Source organism: Canis lupus, chromosome 22 (genome assembly GCF_003254725.2).
Source record: "Canis lupus dingo isolate Sandy chromosome 22, ASM325472v2, whole genome shotgun sequence".
In the NCBI taxonomy this organism is placed as follows: domain Eukaryota; kingdom Metazoa; phylum Chordata; class Mammalia; order Carnivora; family Canidae; genus Canis; species Canis lupus.
In genome coordinates this window covers 10,533,402-10,552,701 of record NC_064264.1, presented here as the reverse complement: position 1 = coordinate 10,552,701, position 19,300 = coordinate 10,533,402, and the positions used below count along the sequence as shown (strand labels likewise).

The window sequence follows — 19,300 nt, the reverse complement described above, 5'->3', positions numbered from 1 at the left end:
AAAAAAAACAAACAAAAAACAAAACAAAACAAAAAACAAAGCAAAAAAAACTAGCTAACTAACTAAATAAATAAATAAACAAATAAACAAATGCCACAGACAGGAAATAAATAATAGATATCTGAGAAAGGTCTTATATCAAGAATATATAAAGGACAGTGTTAAATTGGTGATAATAAGAAAATACAAATAAATGGGCAAACACTTTAAAGACACTTCACAATAAAGAATTAATGAATATCCAACAAGCACATCAAAGGGGATGGGCATCATTTGTCATCAGAGAAATGCAAATTAAAACCACAATGAGATTTCACCTCACACCCACTCGAATGACAAAAAGACTGATAATACCAAGTGTTGGTGAAAAGAAAGAACTTTCTTTTTCATTGCTCATGAAAATGTACAATGGTACAATAGCTTTGGAAAATGGTCTGGTAGATTCTTACCAAGTCTCAGTTATGGGCCAGTAGTCATACTTTCAGGTGTATATAAAAAAGAAACAAAAGTATATTTCTACAAAAATGGATGAACACATACCTACACAAATGCTTTATTCACAAGAGATAAAAAACAGAAATAGTCAAAATGTCTATTAACTTATACATAAAGAATATATCAATATAATACACTACTACTCAGTAATTAAAAGAGATGATTCCTAATATAAACAACAACGTGGATGAAACAAAGAACCACTATATTCAATGGAAAAAGCCAGAGACAAAAGGCAGCATACTGAATAATTTCATTCACATGAAGTTCAAGAATAGGCTGGAAAGTGACGAGGGAATTCTTTGAGGTAACAGAAATGTTCTATTAGGGTGGTGATTGTAAGAATGCACTCTTCTGTCTGACTCCATCAAACATCATGCTTAAGATCTCAACATTTTCCTGTATTTAAATTATACTTCAAATAAACTAAGTTTAGGAAAGATCACATAAAAAAAAAAAAAAGCCAAACTGGCCTATAATATTAATGGACAAGAAAACCTAAAGAACATTTTATGGTTACGAAAATACAATTGAATCTATAAGAATTGAAGTGATAAGATTAACAATGTTTTAGCTATCATTTATTAAGTGCCTTCTGTGTACCAAGTGCTGACCTATGCCCTTTTCAACATGATCCCTTTTAATCCCAAAAAAGGCAATGACACTACTGGCTCCATATTCCATTCTTTCCTACCAAAATTCTATGTTTGTACAAGTCCCCCTCCCTTCCCACAGAGCCACATGCTTCAGGGGATCATGACTCCATCTTAGCCTCCCTTCGGTGGCCTAACATCTCTCTGATTCTCCCTGACAATGACTGATTCAGGAATGGGCAAGTGATCAATTCTGACCAATGAGCTATAAAAGAAAATCCAGTGAGATGCTTCTGGGAAAGCGTCTTCCCTGTAAAGCAAGCCATATGAAATTACTATCTTGCTTCTTCCTCTTGACATTGTCAGGTGTGGGTGCAATGCCCAGAACTGCTCAGCCATCATGCCATCTTGAAGCTCTTGTGTAATTATTTGCACACAAAACCAGCCCAGGTGACAGTTATCAGTAGTCCCTTTCCCAAATGAAGAAATTGGCACTCAGGGGCTTGATAACTTGTCTGAGGGGACACAGTAACTAAATAGTAGTAACAGGATATGTCTAGCTCTACCTCAGTCTGAAATACTCCACTACTCATTGTCGCTACTCAAGTCGATGTTAGAGCTAACGTTAACTCTATGTGTTCATAAAGCTTTACAAATCCTAGCCTACTGCTTATTTTACTACATCAGGGTGTAAAATATTCTTGCTACTGCATTTGCATAAGGGTAGGTAACTTTCAGTGGCTTTTCCTGTCTTTTTTGTATGGACCATCTCTTCATGCTCTCTGTGCGGTCGGCAAACCTCGGGTCAAATGCCACCCCTAGCAAACCTTTCTTGACCTGTGCTCACTATATTAAGCTTTCTCTCTTTTGTCTTCCTCACCTCAAGTACAAGTCTGCCCCTGTGAGCTGCTGTTTTAGTCCTCTTTTGTCCCAGCATACAGTGTCATGCCGGGTATATCACAGATGATTAATGCTAATGGAGAAGTCATCCTTCAGGTCCTTAGCATGTGCACGTCAATACTTAATACTTACTTGTAACAGCTTCATAATGTTTACTGTCTAATGACTGCAAAGGTAGCCTCTTCAAAAGGGTTGCAAGTCTGAAATGAGATCCTGAAATTCATGATCTCTGGCCCCTGCTGTCTTTGAGAGTTTATTTCTCTGTTTCTATTCAAGAGCGAAGATGTACATTTTCTTTTATGATGCCTACCACGGTGCTTGTCACAGGAAATATTTGCCAATCACTTGAATATTTGAAAGAAAAAGTAATGTTCATGTTGTCACATCTTGACACTTCTAATGCCTCAGAAAAGTCATGCTGTAGTGATGGAAATTATGAAAGGAAAAGGAGGATGACAATTTGTCCAATTTGCATCGGTGGGAAGTAGATGTGAAGGAATATATGTATGGGGTGCCTAGGTGGCTCCGTTGGCCAAGTCCCTGACTCTTGATTTTGGCTCAGATCATGGTCTCCGCATCATGATCAAAGGGTTGTGATCTCAAGGTTGTGAACTTGGGTCATGAAATTGAGCCCCGTGTCAGGCTCTGCACTCAGTGCAGAGCCTGCTTGAGATTCTCTCTCTCCCTCTCCCTCTGCTCCTCTCCCCCCTCTAAAAAAATAAGTACATCTTTAAAGGAAAAAAAATATATGTATTAAGATATAAATTCATACAAAATGTTCCAGAGTCACCCAGAAAATGGAAGTAATTAAAAGCATTTAAAAAAGTATTAAAAGCAGGATTATAAGCATGAGTTCGACTCAAGAACATAGACAATATAGGTGGACCTGTGAGAGTGGTAACTTCTTTTGCAGATGCTCGAGCTCCAGAAGATGGATAAGCAGGGGTGGATTGGGGAGGGGATATCAAAAACTATGTCGCATAGGCCCAGCTACCTAGTTTTGTGAATAAATCTGTGTTGAAACACAGACATGCCTCATTGTTTACTAATTGTCTCTGGCTGCTTTCGAGCTGCAATAACAGGGTGCAGGAGTCACAATACAGATCATTCAGCCCGCAAGCCTCAAGAGTTAACTATCTGGTCCTTTAACACCAAGGTTGCAAAATTCTAGGCTAAACTACATACAAGTGTCACATTATTACAGAGGCGTTCCATCACGGTTAAGGCACATTCTAGAAGATGTGCCGGAGTTATGTTGACATGATTAGGATTAATTGAAAACTTTTGCTAGCTTTGAGGGACAATTCTAAGCGTGTGGAGAGAGAATAGGCAAAGCATAAGCATTTATTGAATTACCCAAAATGGAAATTTGTCTTTAAAATGCCAAGCGGCCTGTTTTTCTTCATTAGAAAACAGTCTCTGCTACATGTACAGTATGGATTCATCACAGCAGCAACATTCTAATTGTGGGCTGTGAAGAGTTCTAATTGAAATAAGATTAATGAAGAGCCATGCCAGCCTCCTACAATATCACAATCTGTAGGAACACTTAGCTTCTGTGAGTCATTTTCCTCCCCAAAATAACTCAGATTAAACAGCAACTTCCAAACTAATGGCAACATTTCCGTCCAGATTTCTTTTTATGTCTTGCATCATGTTCCAGGATACAGCACACGGAGCAGGACTCATCTTCTGCCATCAGCTAATGTTGTTAAATGTCAGGCATTTAATAAAGTTAAAGGGCAAAAAAGTTTTAAAGAATTTATTCTGCCTAGCAATCAGCCCTTGAGAAGACTCAGGAAAACTCATTGCTTTATTGACTGGAGCAGAATGAGAAATTTTCTCATCAGGTTCTGAAAACATCACCTAACGCCCCTAGAAACTCGAAAGCCCTGTGAATGATGTTCCTATAAGTGTATGCATGTATATTTGTGTGTGTACATATGTATGCATTGAGGAATATTTATGAAATATAATAGCAAGTGTACTCTTGTATACACCAAGTGTAGAGTTTGCGTAACAGCAAAGTGGGTGAGATTCGGGTGTTTGGGAGCCAGGGCACAATTCCTAATAAGAACTGTGCCTATGTTCCAGTTGTCCAAACATTGGCCCAAGGTTGGGAGACAGTGGAGCCCTGCAAACCTCAAACTGGGATGAAAGGTCTGTTATTGCGATTTTTCCAGTGTTCTTCAAAGGAGGGAATCCCCTCAATCTCCCTACTCTATCACTGGACTGAGAGATGAAAAGGTGAGGTTTATCTCTTTTTATTTTTTAATTATTTTTTAAAGATTTTATTTATTCATTCACGAGAGACACAGAGAGAGGGGCAGAGACACAGGCAGAGGGAGAAGCAGGCTCCATGCAGGGAGCCCCATGCGGGACTCCACCCTGGGACTCCAGGATCACGCCCTGGGCCGAAGGCAGGCACACAACCACTGAGCCACCCAGGCGTCCCTATCTCCTTTTATTGTCTCAACCTCTACGTATAACCTGGGGTGGGGAGGGAACTGGTAAAACTGTGGAGAAAAATAACAATATCAAAATGCCATCTTAAAGTATAAAAATCAAATTTGCTACGAAAAGAGGATAGAAAGTGTTGGCCAAGTCAGGTCCTCTACCCTGACTGAGCTCCATTCTAAGACAGACATTAGAGCACTTCAGTATAAGTCTGTAGAGTTAAATTTGAAAACATTTTGGGCATCCTCCTGGTTTTCAGTACATACCATAGACTGATATCTCTATTAGCTCTCTTAAAATAGAAATTCTGTAAGGAGCCGGCTTATTTTAATGAAGTATGTATAGTGAACAAAACAGCAGTGACTGACTACCTTTCTACTCTAGTAACAAATTTAAAAGGAAAAACATAGGCACCCTGGGTGGCTCAGTGGTTTAGCGCCACCTTCAGCCTAGGGTGTGATCCTGGAGGCCCAGGATCGAGTCCCACGTCAGGCTCCCTACATGGAGTCTGCTTCTCCCTCTGCCTGTGTCTCTGCCTCTCTCTCTCTCTCTCTCTATGTCTTTCATGAATAAATAAATAAAATCTTAAAAAAAAAAAAGGAAAAACATATACATGGAGCTGTTTTTAAAGCCTCCAGAGCAAGATGCCACAAGCTTGAGAAATTGTTTCCTCTGATCTCTTGAGTTTTAATGACTAGCTAGCAGCATTCAATTACAAACTGATCATTAACAAGAAATCTAATCGCTATTAGCAGACAGGTAAACAACTCATATCGGCATTATAACGTGCATGGAGGGCCATTTTATAGTGTTAAGTGAAATGAAGGTTTCCTTATGACAAAATAACATCACAGGATTTCTAAAATGGCATTTCCTCATCTCTTCATATATGTATATATATTATATATATGAATACCTACAAACTAGAACTAGATGATACCTTACTTTTTTAGTTAATACTGCCAACAAAGCTGTCAAAAAAGGCACAAATCCTATTCTCTAAGAAGTGAATCCTTACCATCATTTAGGGTTTCAAAAATTTAAGCCACTATTTGAAACCTGTCTTTTGACCAAAGGTGATTGGGAAAGAATTTACCTATGTATATCTCCTGCTATTTAAAATATAAATATACATATGTATTAAATCACATTGTCAATGTGTATTATGTTATATGTTATATGACTTTATTAAACCAGAAAAAAAAGGAAAGTATTAAAAAACATATGGAGAAAGTGTAAGTTTAAGATAACAAAAATTCTGTTTTTATTTCAACATGGTTTTAAATTCTTACGTTCTTTAAAAAAGATCCAGACTGGTTACTTTGCCTGGAGGGCCAAAGTTACTCTTTGTTTATATGGAGTCATCCAAAGTGATTTTGCATCACTTTATAGTTTACCAGTTAGGGCTTAAAAACACACAACGCTCTGACAGAATCATCAAACATCTTCCTGAATCTTTTCCTCTCTAGGTAGAAGAATTATAGCTGTTAGCTTCAACTTACCAAGAAAATCTTCTTCTAAAAATCATTAGAACAAAAGTAAAACAAGAAAGGCCCTAATACTATAAGAACTTTCTTTATCTACATATTAACCCCATATCATTGATGACCAGGCAGCAGGATACACATATTGGGAAGTTCCCTGATAATTTAAGACTCCTACGGCATTTTTCTTCCATTGAGTCTTAGTGAGAAATTGAATCTTAGTGAAGAAAAAGAGAAGTATTAAATTCCATTATCAATGTCATGATCAGGTTTAAAAAACTACTTTTTACCTGGAATGATTTTTTTAAACAATAGACTTCTAAGTATGGAAGAGGATCCAAAAGAAATCATAAAAGTCATGCAGCACGAAAGCCATCTCAAATGTGTTCCTAATAACTGGGTCCTCAATACTGTATTACCTTTGGCCTAGAGGGAGGAGTGGACTGACCAGATGACGCTCACTCTAAACTGAAGTCTAGAAAAGTCCACAGATTCCCCCAGATACACAAGTTACTTCTTTCAGCACTTAATAGCCCTGTGGTGAAGAAAACACATAATAATCAAGCTCTTTTTTTGTCTCTAGTCTAAGTCCTTGCCACTTTGCAAATTCATTTTCTCTTGTTTTCCTCTTAGAGACAGAGAACAGCTGGTTGTCATCTTCCAAATACTGTAACAATCCCTTATGTACTTGAAGATAGTAATTAAGTCATCCTCTCAGCCTTCCCTTTTGAGAAACTCAAATTCCTTTTTAACACAAATTATCAAAAAAATTGCCACCACCTTGGACATGAAAATTATTATTACATAGACATTCTCTGTAAACCCCACTTTGTTTCTGGTATTGCTCCTTCTCCAAAAGCAAAAGCAGAAGTGCTCTGCCTTGATGAGTTTGAGTTCCTCTGTCTGTCTTCCTTACAACAGAACATCAGTGGCGAACTTGGTTTCTCTCCTTTAGCCTCCCATGAGCACTCTGCACTTCTCAGGTAAACTTGTGTGATTCTGACCTCTCAGTCACCTTTCACTCCCTGCTTCCACCCCCTCACATTCTAAAACAAGAGCCTTCAGGAGAAGCAGCCTCTGTAGCAGCCACAAGAGTGGCTGCTCCAAATACTACATAGGCTGCTTGAACCCAATATTCTATCTCAACTGCATGAATTTTCTCCACAGGGTGTTGGTAGGCTGATAAGATTTCAAAAGAAACAAAGCTTTCCTCTTAACCACATTCTTACTTTTAAAAAAAAAATACTAATTACGCAGAGATACGAAAGAAAAAGAACAGATTTACCAATAGTGTGATTTTTTAGGCAGATTATTTAATCTCACATTTTTGTAATCTGTAAAATGGAAATAATAATAATAATCCCTAGGATTGTTTTGAAGGATGAATAAAGTAATCTTGTTGCCCACTACACTGCCTGACAAAATTCCTTTCTTTGGCATTTGCATGTCATTTTCATCCTTCGGTGCAGAGTTCTTTATGAAAATACGAGGGATTAATGAATCTGTCCTCCTGGGGCACATATTTATACTTAAAGAGGGGCTTTCTCAAGTTTTAATTTAAAAAAAGCAGAAAGTGACTCTAATGATAGGCATTCTAAGTAGCAAGTAGACTTGTAAGGACAGTGTTTTGAAACATAAATAACTCCCAAGTAAGGTGTGATTTCATCTTCTATGTGATGCAGAAACATGTTCATTTAAAGCCAAATATCCTCAATCTGAATGATCCCAAGTTGCTTATAATAGATTTTCTCAGAAATACCAAACCATATATTTTACCTTGTGTTATTTCACTGGTAAAGAGAATAACCCTAATTTTGGAAAAATTTGACATGCCAATTCATCCACAATATGGATCTAGAATATTAAGGTACCAACCTTTTACTTCATTTTGCTTTGAATAAAGTAAGACTATTACTCTGCTTGAGGATAGAGTATTTCAAGTGTGAAAAGTTGAAAATATTTTTATTTTTCTTATATGCCTACAATTTAACTGTTTGTATCCCCCCCCACCCTCACCCCAACCCTCTTTCTATCTAGCCTGAAAATAAGTTAGACAAGTCGAATAAAGATCTATCCTCCATAAGTATTTTAATTACTAATCATCTGAGAAAGGTGTGACCATCTACCTACCTGGAGTTAATGGATAACTTTTCGAGTTTCATAATGTCGTGATTTATCTGTTTCTAGTGCCCACAGATAATGATTGATGGTCTGTCCAGGATTCATTTCACTTAAATCTACAAGTTGTAGAGAAGAGGTGGGAGGAAAAGTGTCCCATGTAGGAAACAGTTCTTCCTGTTAGAAAAAAAAAAAAGCAAAATTAATTTTCAAATGCAGCCACACTAAAGGGGGCTCAATCAGCTAGCTACTCGACAAAACACTTCCTTACCTGACATAAGCTTCTTAAATGTCAACCAATAAAAGTCATCACTTACCTGGAAAGTTCATCTTTTCTGTGTTTATAAGAAAGCTACCTCAGTATTTATATACATCCAGAGATGTGAATGTGTGGATAGGTACGCATGTATGTGTAATGTTAGTGAGGTGAGGGCGTGTAGAGGGGTTATACACATATAAAGCTACTTCTGCTTTTCTCTAAATGATGGTGTTAACCTGCTACTTTGTGACTCATTTCATAAGGTGATTACTTCTCACCAACAGACACATTTCTAATTTTGACAAAAAAAAATATGCCAATATGCCTATAGTGTTTGAGCAAGTTGTGTTTTGTTCATGAAATAGTCTACCCCAAAATGGCCATTGTGGGCCATCAACCTAACCAGTGAACTCCTGCAATGAATGAGCTCCGAAGGTACCAAGGTCTTGCCATGAATGGGTGACCCAGGAGCGTTTCCCTTAAGGATTTCAGTAGCATTTTAACACTTCCATTGGTAACTCTTCTTCCATTCCAAAAAAAATTTTTAGAAAAAGATAATTTATCATTTGATTAAAGTTTAATCAATGTTTGATTGAATCATGCATTTACAAGGTTTTTGTGAAATTGTCCTCTAGGAGGATGTGAGTCCCTTATATCCATCACCAGAACTGTGGGGGTGTGAAGACAAACAGCCTAGATGGATGGATTAAGAAAGTTTAGAATTTCAAAAGGTCTGATTCTTTTTTTTTTTTTTAATTATTTATTTATTCGTGAGAGAGGCAGAGACCAGAGGCAGAAGCAGGCTCCATGCAGGAAGCCCGATGTGGGACTTGATCCCGGGACTCCATGATCACATCCTGCGCCAAAGGCAGGCGCTCAACCACTGAGCCACCCAGGCGTCCCAAAAGGTCTGATTCTTAAGCCAGCAAGAACAAGTAAAGAACAGTGGCAGGTTTTGTTAAATTAACTTCTACCCCCAACATTCTTCTAGGTGGCAATTTGATCATCGATTCTGTTTGGTCATCTGTCTCATTAATATTGCTTGAAGGCTCTATTCCACTTGCCTTCCATAGTTCCCTCTGCCATTCAACCTCTCTGGCTTGCACTATTTATTGATTTTTAAATATTACATATAATTTAGTTATGATTCCAAAGGTTACAGTAGCAAGAAAAATGGTCTCCAAGACTTCCAATGTGATCTCTATGATTTATTTTTAAAATTAATTTTTGAACAGCCTCACTCAGTGTGCCCTTTCTTTCTTCTACTAAAGAGTCTTCTACTCTTTCAGGTTTTGCTTGCCACAATAAGATCTTTTTTTTTTTTCTTTTGTTCCTATGACTCCTCAACTTCTACTTTTTAATCCCACCATTTTCCCTTTCCCTAAATACACTCACTGGGCTATTAGTAAAGCACTGGTTTTATATCTCAACTGAATCTTCCAGATTCATGCATAAGTAACAGAAGTAAATTAGTGCATACCAACAAATCCATCAGGACCTTGTTACAGGGCATAGGCAAAGATCTTATTCCATGAACCATATGTCCGATTCAGCATAGCTCTTTCAAATCCACAATCCTAAATTTTCCTAAGCAACATTTTTCACAAAGAGCTTTAATTTCTGCAAGAGTTAAATCAACCAAAATGCTAAACTTGGAAGGGAATGGTGTACAATTACAAAAATAAAGGGATAATTAGGTATAATATTCGAGAATACTTAAAACTGTTTACTTCTTGCAGGCAGTGGTTTTTCCAAATAAAAGCCCAGGGTGAATTAATTGTTGTAAAATAAATACACAATCAAGCAAATAACATTTTCTAATTCCGAAACAAGCATATAATAGAAACTGTTTCAAAGATGCCTAATCCAAAGGAACTGGCAACTGGAAGTAGATTTGTGAATTAGCAAACGTGATGATCTGGCACTCAACATCTCCGGTTCCTCATGTTTGAATGCACGCTATAGAATGAGTGAAAAGCACACAGGATATTAAATATATGCAGCATATGAAAATGTAAGCAGGTGGAGGGATGGAGAAGGAGAATGAGTGAACTAGTCGAGAAGGGAACAGGACACCAGGGAAACTGCAGAAGGAAGAAGAGAGGGAAATGAAATATATTTGACTATTCAGAAAATCTGTTTATCTTCTTTGTTCAAGATCTATTGATCACCATCAGTGTTGGCAAGTAGCTTGAAGCTGTGATCCTGAATTGATATTTAATTAAAATCCAGTTCTATTCTAATAATATGGTAAACACATGACAATTCTGTATGTAAATAACATCAGCAGATGAAGGATAAAAGAAGAATCAAAACTAAGTGCTAGGAAGTTTACAAAGAAGGCAAAGAGCGAATCATGCAAAGAAAAACAATAATTAAACTCTGCTTCCAATTTATTGTTATCGTGGCTTTTATTAAGATTCTGCTTTAGTCCAAAAGTTATTTTCTTTCGGTCTTATTTGTCTTGCCAAGGAGAAAAATAAGCACAAACTGCATTTTATTCTACTTATCCATGAAATCAGAGCCAAGTGCCACCCTCTAACAACTCATCCCCAACTCTCAATGGACTGGATTATTTTCTTGATCATCACCTTTCGCTTCCTCTCGGCAAAGTTCCTTCCTCAAATTCTCACCCTGGTTACACTAAAATATCAGGAGTAATGGGACTTATATGTGTTTATCTAGTGAAAGATTTGGTATTTGAGATGGATTCCACTAGTCAATCCAGCCAACTTCTTTGAAAACCACTTAGATTTCTAAGCATCCTAACGGATTCTACTTCATAGGTATGCTACATTCCCCTGGGAGACAGAGCCATGGAGATATGTTCATACTTATGTATTTGCATGCATGCCCACATATAAAATGATAAAATATTTATGAGATTTTTTTATAATTTGAAAAGTGTTTTCCAAATTCAAAATAATTTTTTAATTACAATGATTAGTTAGTGTTATAAATCTTTGTGCTTCCCCTAGCAAGTGGGCTAAATTATGATTCCTTAGTGGCCTGGAATAGTTACAACTATTAAAGAAAAAAAAAAAAAACTTTAGGTTCCCCAAGTAGGGAAGTGCCTTAAGTTGTTTGAGCTATTTTAGCAAAAATATCATATACCGGCTGGCTTAAACAATAAACTTTTATATCTCACATTTGTGGAGGCTGAGAAGATGAAGATCAAGGCACTGGCAGGTTCAAGCAGATCCCACGTCTAGTGAGGACCTGCTTGTTAGAGGGCTCTCTTTTCACTGTGTCCTCACCTGGTGGAAGGAGCATGAGATATCTCACAGGTCATTTTATAAAGTCACTAACCCCATTCATGAAGGCAACAACCGTCACAACCTGATAACCTCCCAAAGGCCATACATCTAAACACCGTCACATTAGGCATTAGGATTCAATATACTAATTTAGGGAGGCACAAATATCCAGTTCATGGCAGGAAGACTTTTAGTAAGTAAATTTTTTTTTCTTTTCCCCCAAATTAGAAGTTCTGATCTCATGAATAGAATCAGTGAAATTTCCACTTCATTTCATCTTGCCATTTGTCCACGGTACCTCTGTTTTAGAGTGAGAAAATAGTAAGCAAATGGAAATATCAGATGGATAGCCTCTTAAAGGATCAGGGTTGGAGAGAGAGGTAGCATGCCTCCTAATCAAGTAAATAAAGGAGATGAAGTGTGAGTTTCTTGAGAGTGCATAGCCAAATCCATCCCTCCCTACATGCCCATCTCACCTGAGCCTCCCATCAAGCAGAACAAAGATTTCACAGGAGGCTCCACTGGGCTTGCAGAGCGGGGAAGGAAGACAGCTGTCCCTTCCATCCTCAAGCCGCCACCCTTTCCAGAAATACAGGGTCTAGTGATGTACTAGTGTGCATCATTGTTCTGTTCCCAAACAAACAAATCTCAGAAACGTAACATGGCCCCCAGGTAATTTGCAGGGGGAAGCACCTACATCATTTGCATACCTCACAGAGATGTGGGCATGGGCAGGAGCAGCAAGAGGGCAGGCTCACTGTGCTTAGTTATTCTATTCCTGAAGTAGCCAAAAATTCAGAAAGAGTATCAAAGGGGCCAACAGACAGGATTTTCTTTTCTCTGAGACAAGCAGAAGGAAAGTAAAGCCAAGCCTCCAACTCCTCAGCAGAGAGGCACACTCTAATTATTTGAATGGAAAGGAAAGAGATATACCAATGCCAGAAACATAAAACACACAGTACAAATTCAAAGATTTGAGAAAAGGATGTGATTTGGCTAAGATATTATTTCTGCCTTTCTCTACTTCCAATGCACTTTAATTCAAGCAGCTCACATCTGGTGTTTTATGTGAAGTCAAGAGGAAAACCTTACTGAACCTAAGCTGAGCAGCTCCAAGCTGGGAACGGGGTCCACACACTCACAGAGAGGGGGGAAATCACAGAGCAGACCCACCGGCCACTCTCCAGCTTTCAGAGCCCAGGATTTGTACAAGCACCACCCTGTCAGTAGAGGGAAGAGTTAAAGAAGAGGTAAGAGGGTTAAGATATAGTTACCTGAGAGTAAAATTCATCTTGAACCCACAGTATCAGAATACAAAAACCTCATTACCCTGCCGTGATAGCCTGTTCCTCCATAACTACCAAATGAGGATGCTACTTTCTTTATCCTTTTATAATGTCCTTTACTTTTGAATTCAAAGTTATTGATTCATTAAAAAAATAATATTTTAAGTCATAAAACTTGCAAGGTTTTAATTACAAAGTTAGAGTCGAGATACTTTACCCTACTGCATAACTTTGAAGGTCAAAACAAAGTAAAACCACAGAGAAGCTGAGCCCACAATACTTCTCACATGTGTTGTGTTAAAACGAGCTCTGGTGGACTCTCCTATCAGCCTGTTCTGACCTTCGTGGTGGAGCTGAGGAGCTGCACCAGAAACATACTCACTTCTTCTGAGTCTCATCCAAACAGTGAGAGTAAGTTCCCACATTTGAGAGCTACTGTGCACACTGGGATCAGGGAAGGTTCTGGTACCAGCACAGTGCTGGTACATAACAGGTGCTACACAGATAACAGTGTCCTTTACCTTCCTTTGGCCCCATGGGGCTCCTCTAATGCTCAAGGCTGGTGGGCCGACAAAATAACTGAGTAAAAAGACTGTCCCCCCAATCACATTACAGAAATCTGGGTGCACAATTTGATAAACTGAATCAGTGCTTGGTCATCCCTCAGGGACTAAAAGCAGAATTTCTCACCCAGGAAATCACATCTCTACTAATCTGACTCAGAAGACTTGCTGCCAACATCTTGTATTTCTCTGCCCGAGTTTTCTTCCCATTTACAAATGAATATTTCCAGGTGATTTCTGAGAAGCTCCCTAATACTGATCTGATAAGATAGGCACCAGAAATTTGTAAGGACTCCCGGGGTACCTCCCAGTTTAGCTTGGCTTCTTGTCGAGATCCTTCTGTGACTTAGCTCTCATTATTTTGTCCAATTCTCAGGGATCAGTCAGAGCTTCAGTTCTTATTGCCTATATTCCCTTTAGAGGAGCACTGAGATATGTCAGATTGCTCTGTCTTCCCAAATTTCAAAAAGAAATACCACAGCATTTTTACTTTCTTTGGGGCCTCCGAGTTGTGCACACATCTGGTCGGTCAGGGAAACATCTCATACTTGGCACACAGAGCGCTGGTATAAATGGGGGGGTCCTCTGCTCTCACTACCTCCCCCAGATATGAAGAGTGGGCACAGCTATTGCCAGAAAGGAACAGATGATCCCACAGTCGGGAGAATAAGCAAGGCGTTGTCTGGGAGAGGAGAAAACCCGGATCAACCCGCAAGCATGGGCAGGAAAGGCCAAGAGGAAGTTGGACAAATTCAGGTGTGTATATGGACATGCTGGGGGTAAGGAGCACGGTAGCAATTGCATGGCCTGATGAGGGAGCTGCAGACAGGGCAAGTAGCCACAGAGAGTAACATAAGAGGCTTAAATTGCATAATGCATCTGCCAGTTACTTCACACAGGTATGTCCACGGACAGACAGTATGTGTCGTGATATTTCTCTATGGAAAGCAAGCTACCAGTTAAAATTATCTCTCTGAAGATGCCATCCACAGCTGGACAAAGCTACAGATCAAAATACAAACATGCATGACTTCTAGTAATCTCCAACCCAGTCTTCTAAGCTGCCCCTTTATTTTCTACCTTTCTTTTCTACCGAAAGCTTAAGAGTCTTTAGGAGTTTTCAATGCTTAGGGTCTGAAAATATTGAAAGACAATGACAACCACAAAAGTACATCTACTTTAGCAATTGTTTTTTCATCCTATTTACTAAGGACAGAAAAGCAGCCAGGTATTACTGAACATATGACCGTGACCCTCACTTAATTAAGTAAGCATTAATTCAACAATATAGAGCATACCCTGTGGCTACACATGGGTGCATCTTTCTTTAACAGCTCCATTCATTTGGACGTGAACTTCAGCCCTTTGAAAATGTCAGTACTTCATAGGTTGTAGAGGTGGTCAAATTCTCATCCCGGATTCGTTAATATGATTATAGTCACTGAACTGATTTGAATTCACATCCAAGGGCACTATGGATTTTCCAAGAATAGAGACGGAAATAGAGAATGAGGGCAGCCTGAGGGTGGCTCAGCAGTTTAGCGCCGCCTTCAGCCCAAGGCATGATCCTGGAGACCCCGGATCGAGTCCCACGTCAGGCTCCCTGCATGGAGCCTGCTTCTCCCTCTGCCTGTGTCTCTGCCTCTCTCTCTCCCTTTCTCTCTCTCTCTTTCTGTGTGTGTGTGTGTCTCTCATGAATAAACAAAATCTTTTAAAAAAAAGAAATAGAGATGAATGCAGATAGAGATAGAAATTAGAGATACTGTTACAAATCAACGCAATTTAAATATTGTATCATCTCACATAATTATCATAGTAAAGGACTTTAAAAAAATCATGAGCATCCCATTAATGAAATATTTTTGATACTCCCCTACAGAAAATACTCCTTAAATTGCTTCTATTTGCCTTGGAATCTATATGGCATCTATCACTAATTCTATTCTAGACTTGATCTTTGTTTAGTGTTACCTTTAGAAAACAGAACTGCTAAAAGGTGACTGTCAAGCCCTAAAATCAAGTGTAAACTCTAAGAGCTTAAAAGAGCAGACACAGATTTTCATTCTATTCACGGATATAAAAACTGCAGAGTACCATACATGGTTTTGCTCAAGTGTTAATTGCACAGAACAGAAAGGGGCGGGGGGGGGGGATGTCTGAACAAGCTATGAGGAAAAGAAGAGAGCAACATGTCAACTCAGAAGGAAAAAAAGGAGATTAAATACCCCAAAAAGATATATGTGATGGAAAGTTTAGAAAGTGAAAACTAAAATGTACAAGAAGGCAGATCATTTTTCCTGTCATTTTTAACACTTCCTTGTTCTGATACATCTACCATGCTCTAAAAGCTATCTTACTGTATTTAAACTTTTCAAGCAGCAGAAACTTGAGAGTTGATTGCTTGAAAACTGAAGCAAAAGTTAAACAAAACTTTACCAAACACTGAAAAGAGATTCAAGTTCAATTTATAATAGCGCTTAATTCATCCCTGCTGATTTTTCCATTCATGTTAGTGAGGTTAATTTGTGTCTCATATTATTTCACTCTTTTTACACACCACTTTCACAATGAAATAAAAATAAATTCAATCTCACCTTTGAAGAGTGATAATTATGTTTCTGTCGCTTACATGAAAGATCTTAGTAACTCCCTTCTGTCTGAGGTTTCTTGAGTTATAGGTCATTCACCTTCATACAGAAACATAATAACCATACTTCACAGGTGAGGCATTCCGCAATTGTGACCAGGAAAACAGTTCCAGTTACCCCTGGCAAGACATCCTCCACTGGAGGTTGGAAGAATCAGCTCGGAATCTTCAAGATACTGATTCCTCAGGGAGGTATTCTTTTCTCTACATAGCAGTTTGGGGATTAAGAAACCCAAGAATCTTCTGAGCATGGAAAACACCCCCCCACACACACACATGCATGTATATATGCCTATATACTCACATACATGTACATGTAACATACACTCGACATACTCTAACTTATATATGTATGTGTGTATAAATACATCCATGTGCATGTATGTGTGTATCAGTCATGTGTGCTATACAAACTGATTATATATGGCCTCACATGGAGCCATATAAAATAAAATAAAATAAAATAAAATAAAATAAAATAAAATAAAATAAAATAATAAAATAAAATAAAATGAAATAAATAATAAAATAAAATAAATATAAAATAAAATAAAATTTTCCCATATGAGGCCATATATAACCTAAAATAAAATAAAATAAATATAAAATAAAATAAAATTTCCCCATATGAGGCCACATATAACCACTGTAATCTCTCTCCTTGTAGGAGTCCTCCAAAGAGTTGAAGATAGCTATCTTAATATGCTTCTAATGGATCACATAACTTTATAATCATTTCATGGGGATACCTGAGTTATCTTGTGCTATGTTCATTTATCATTTCAAGTGAACCACAACTGTCACTCATCATTTTAGTTTGTTTTCACCTTTTTTTGCCCCTGAACCTACTTGCCAGAAACTGGCAAGATTCAGAAAAGAACAGATTCATCTTATTAGTAACATAGAAAAACCTACAGAATGGACTTTGGCATCAAATGGACTTAATACGAGCATCTAAGACAGCTTTATCAGTTTTTTATCTATCTGTCCATGTATTAATTACTCACATCTCTATACTTCAGTACCATAATCTTAGAAATTAGGATAAAAAATAGAGTTTCTGTAAAGATTACATGAAATTATTTACATATCACAACTAGCAAACTGGCACATGACAGAAAATTGTCCATTACTATATTATTTCTTTAGACAGGGATGACCCTGTTCCATCCCAGAGATTTCATGAAATTAGACTTTTAGTTATATTTCAAAGATAATAAACAAGTCACTTGTTATGTCCAAGATGTGCATTGTGTGGCATGTGACAAGTCTAAAACTAAAGAGTCATTTCTATACTCCAAGCCATAATAAACCTAAAGAGTCATTTCTATACATTAAGCCATAATAAATCTACGAGTATTTTCAACTCTCACTCTGGGTAAAAGTCATTGTAAAAAATATGGTTATTCCTTAACCAAATACAACATGTGCCCCTCCTTTCCCCATATTTCCCTGATTCCCTTGTTTGGGGCCATGTAATTATTTCTTGCCAATGGTAAGTAACCAGATAGGCCATTTCTGGTCCAAGAGTATTTTTTTAATATTTTATTTATTTATTTATTTATTTATTTATTTATTTATTTATTCATGAGAGACCCACAGAGAGAGGCAGAGATATAGACAGAGGGAGAAGCAGGTTCCCTTTGGAACCTGATGCAGGACTCGATCCCTGGATTCCGGGATCACAACCTGAGCCAAAGGCAGACGCTCAACCATTGAGCCACCCAGGTGCTGCTGGTCCAAGACTTTTAAGAGTGGCTGGAGTTCTCCAAACTCTCTCTTTCCCAGGTCATGAATAATAAGTGTGCTATGTTGAAATAACAGAGCCAGAGGATGGAAACAGTCTGGATTCCTCAGTTACAGTCAGAGATTTCCACACCATTCTCAATAATTGAGAGAATAAGTGGACAGAAAATCATTAAGTATAAAGAATGCTTGAAAAACACTATCAATCAACCTGACCTAATAACTCTGCATAATAGGAGAATATACATTCCTTTAATACACATGGGATATTTACTAAGCTGAACAACCCTGTAGGCCATAAATGAAGTCTAAATAATTTGAAACATGTGCAAATCATGTATGTTCTTTATAAAAACAGCATTAAATTAGAAATCTATAGCAAATCAATATGTGGCCAACCCTTAAATATTTAGAAACTAAATAATAACTCTCTAAATAACCAATGAGTAAAAAATGAAATTATAAGATACTTTGAACTGAAGTCAAATGAAAACACAGCATATCAAGACTTCGGTATGCAGCCAAAGTAGTTCTTAAATGTCAATAATATTTATTTTATAGCACTGAATAATTGCATTACAACAAAAGAAAAGTCTCAAATCAATGACCTTAATTTTCACTCTAAAAAAACTAAAAAGAGAGAGCAAATTAAAACAAAAGAAGAAAATAAATAATAAAGACCAGAGCAGAAATTGATGATACAGAAAAAAGAAAAACCCTTTTTTGAGGAGATCCATAAAATTGACATATACCTAAACACAATGTTCAGAAATGAAAGATAGAAGGCGTAAATTAACAATGTGAAAAATGAAAGAAGTAGCAATGCTATATATTCTAAAAGCATTTCAAGAAAAATATGGGGTGCCTGGGTGGCTCATTTGGTTAAGCATCTGACTCAATCTCAGCTCAGGTCTTGATCTCAGGGTTGTGATTTCAAGTCCCTTGCTGGGCTCCATGCCCAACTTTAAAATAAAATGAAATAAAATAAAATAAAGTTGACATTGTATATGAAATATAAAAACAGCTTGAAAGATACAAACTACAAAAGCTAACTAAAAAAGACACGGAAAAACTGAATATTTTTAAAAATTGAATTTTAAGTTAAAAGATTCCACAGAAAATTCCATGCTCATATGACCTTCCCAGTGAATTCTAGTAACCTTCAATAAATAATAATAATACCAATTTTATTCAAATTTCTAGAAAAATAAAGGAAGAGGTAATAATTCCCAATTCATTCTATGAAGCCAGTCATATTCTAGTCAAATTGGTACCCAGACTGGACACAGATATTAAAAGAAAACTATAGAACTATAATTTGCAAGAATATAAATCCAAACATTATTTTAAAACTTTAGAAAATCTAATTCAACAATATATAGAAAATATAATACATCACAGTTTATCTCAAGAATAGTAGATCAAATATAACTGACCACATAAAACTAAAAATGAAAAGTAATATGATCATATCAATAAACACGCACACAAAAGA

General features: G+C 37.3%; 1 long non-coding RNA gene across 8 annotated transcripts in view; it reads right to left on the bottom strand.

Annotated features, from left to right (window-relative positions):
• LOC118351967 (uncharacterized) overlaps positions 1–19,300 on the bottom strand; it is an 839,933-nt gene that overhangs the window by 662,681 nt on the left and 157,952 nt on the right. For all 8 annotated transcript variants that reach the window (XR_007404911.1, XR_007404914.1, XR_007404913.1 and 5 more), the window contains one exon: positions 8,060–8,224. This is a non-coding gene — a long non-coding RNA (uncharacterized LOC118351967). The remainder of the gene's footprint in view (positions 1–8,059; positions 8,225–19,300) is intronic.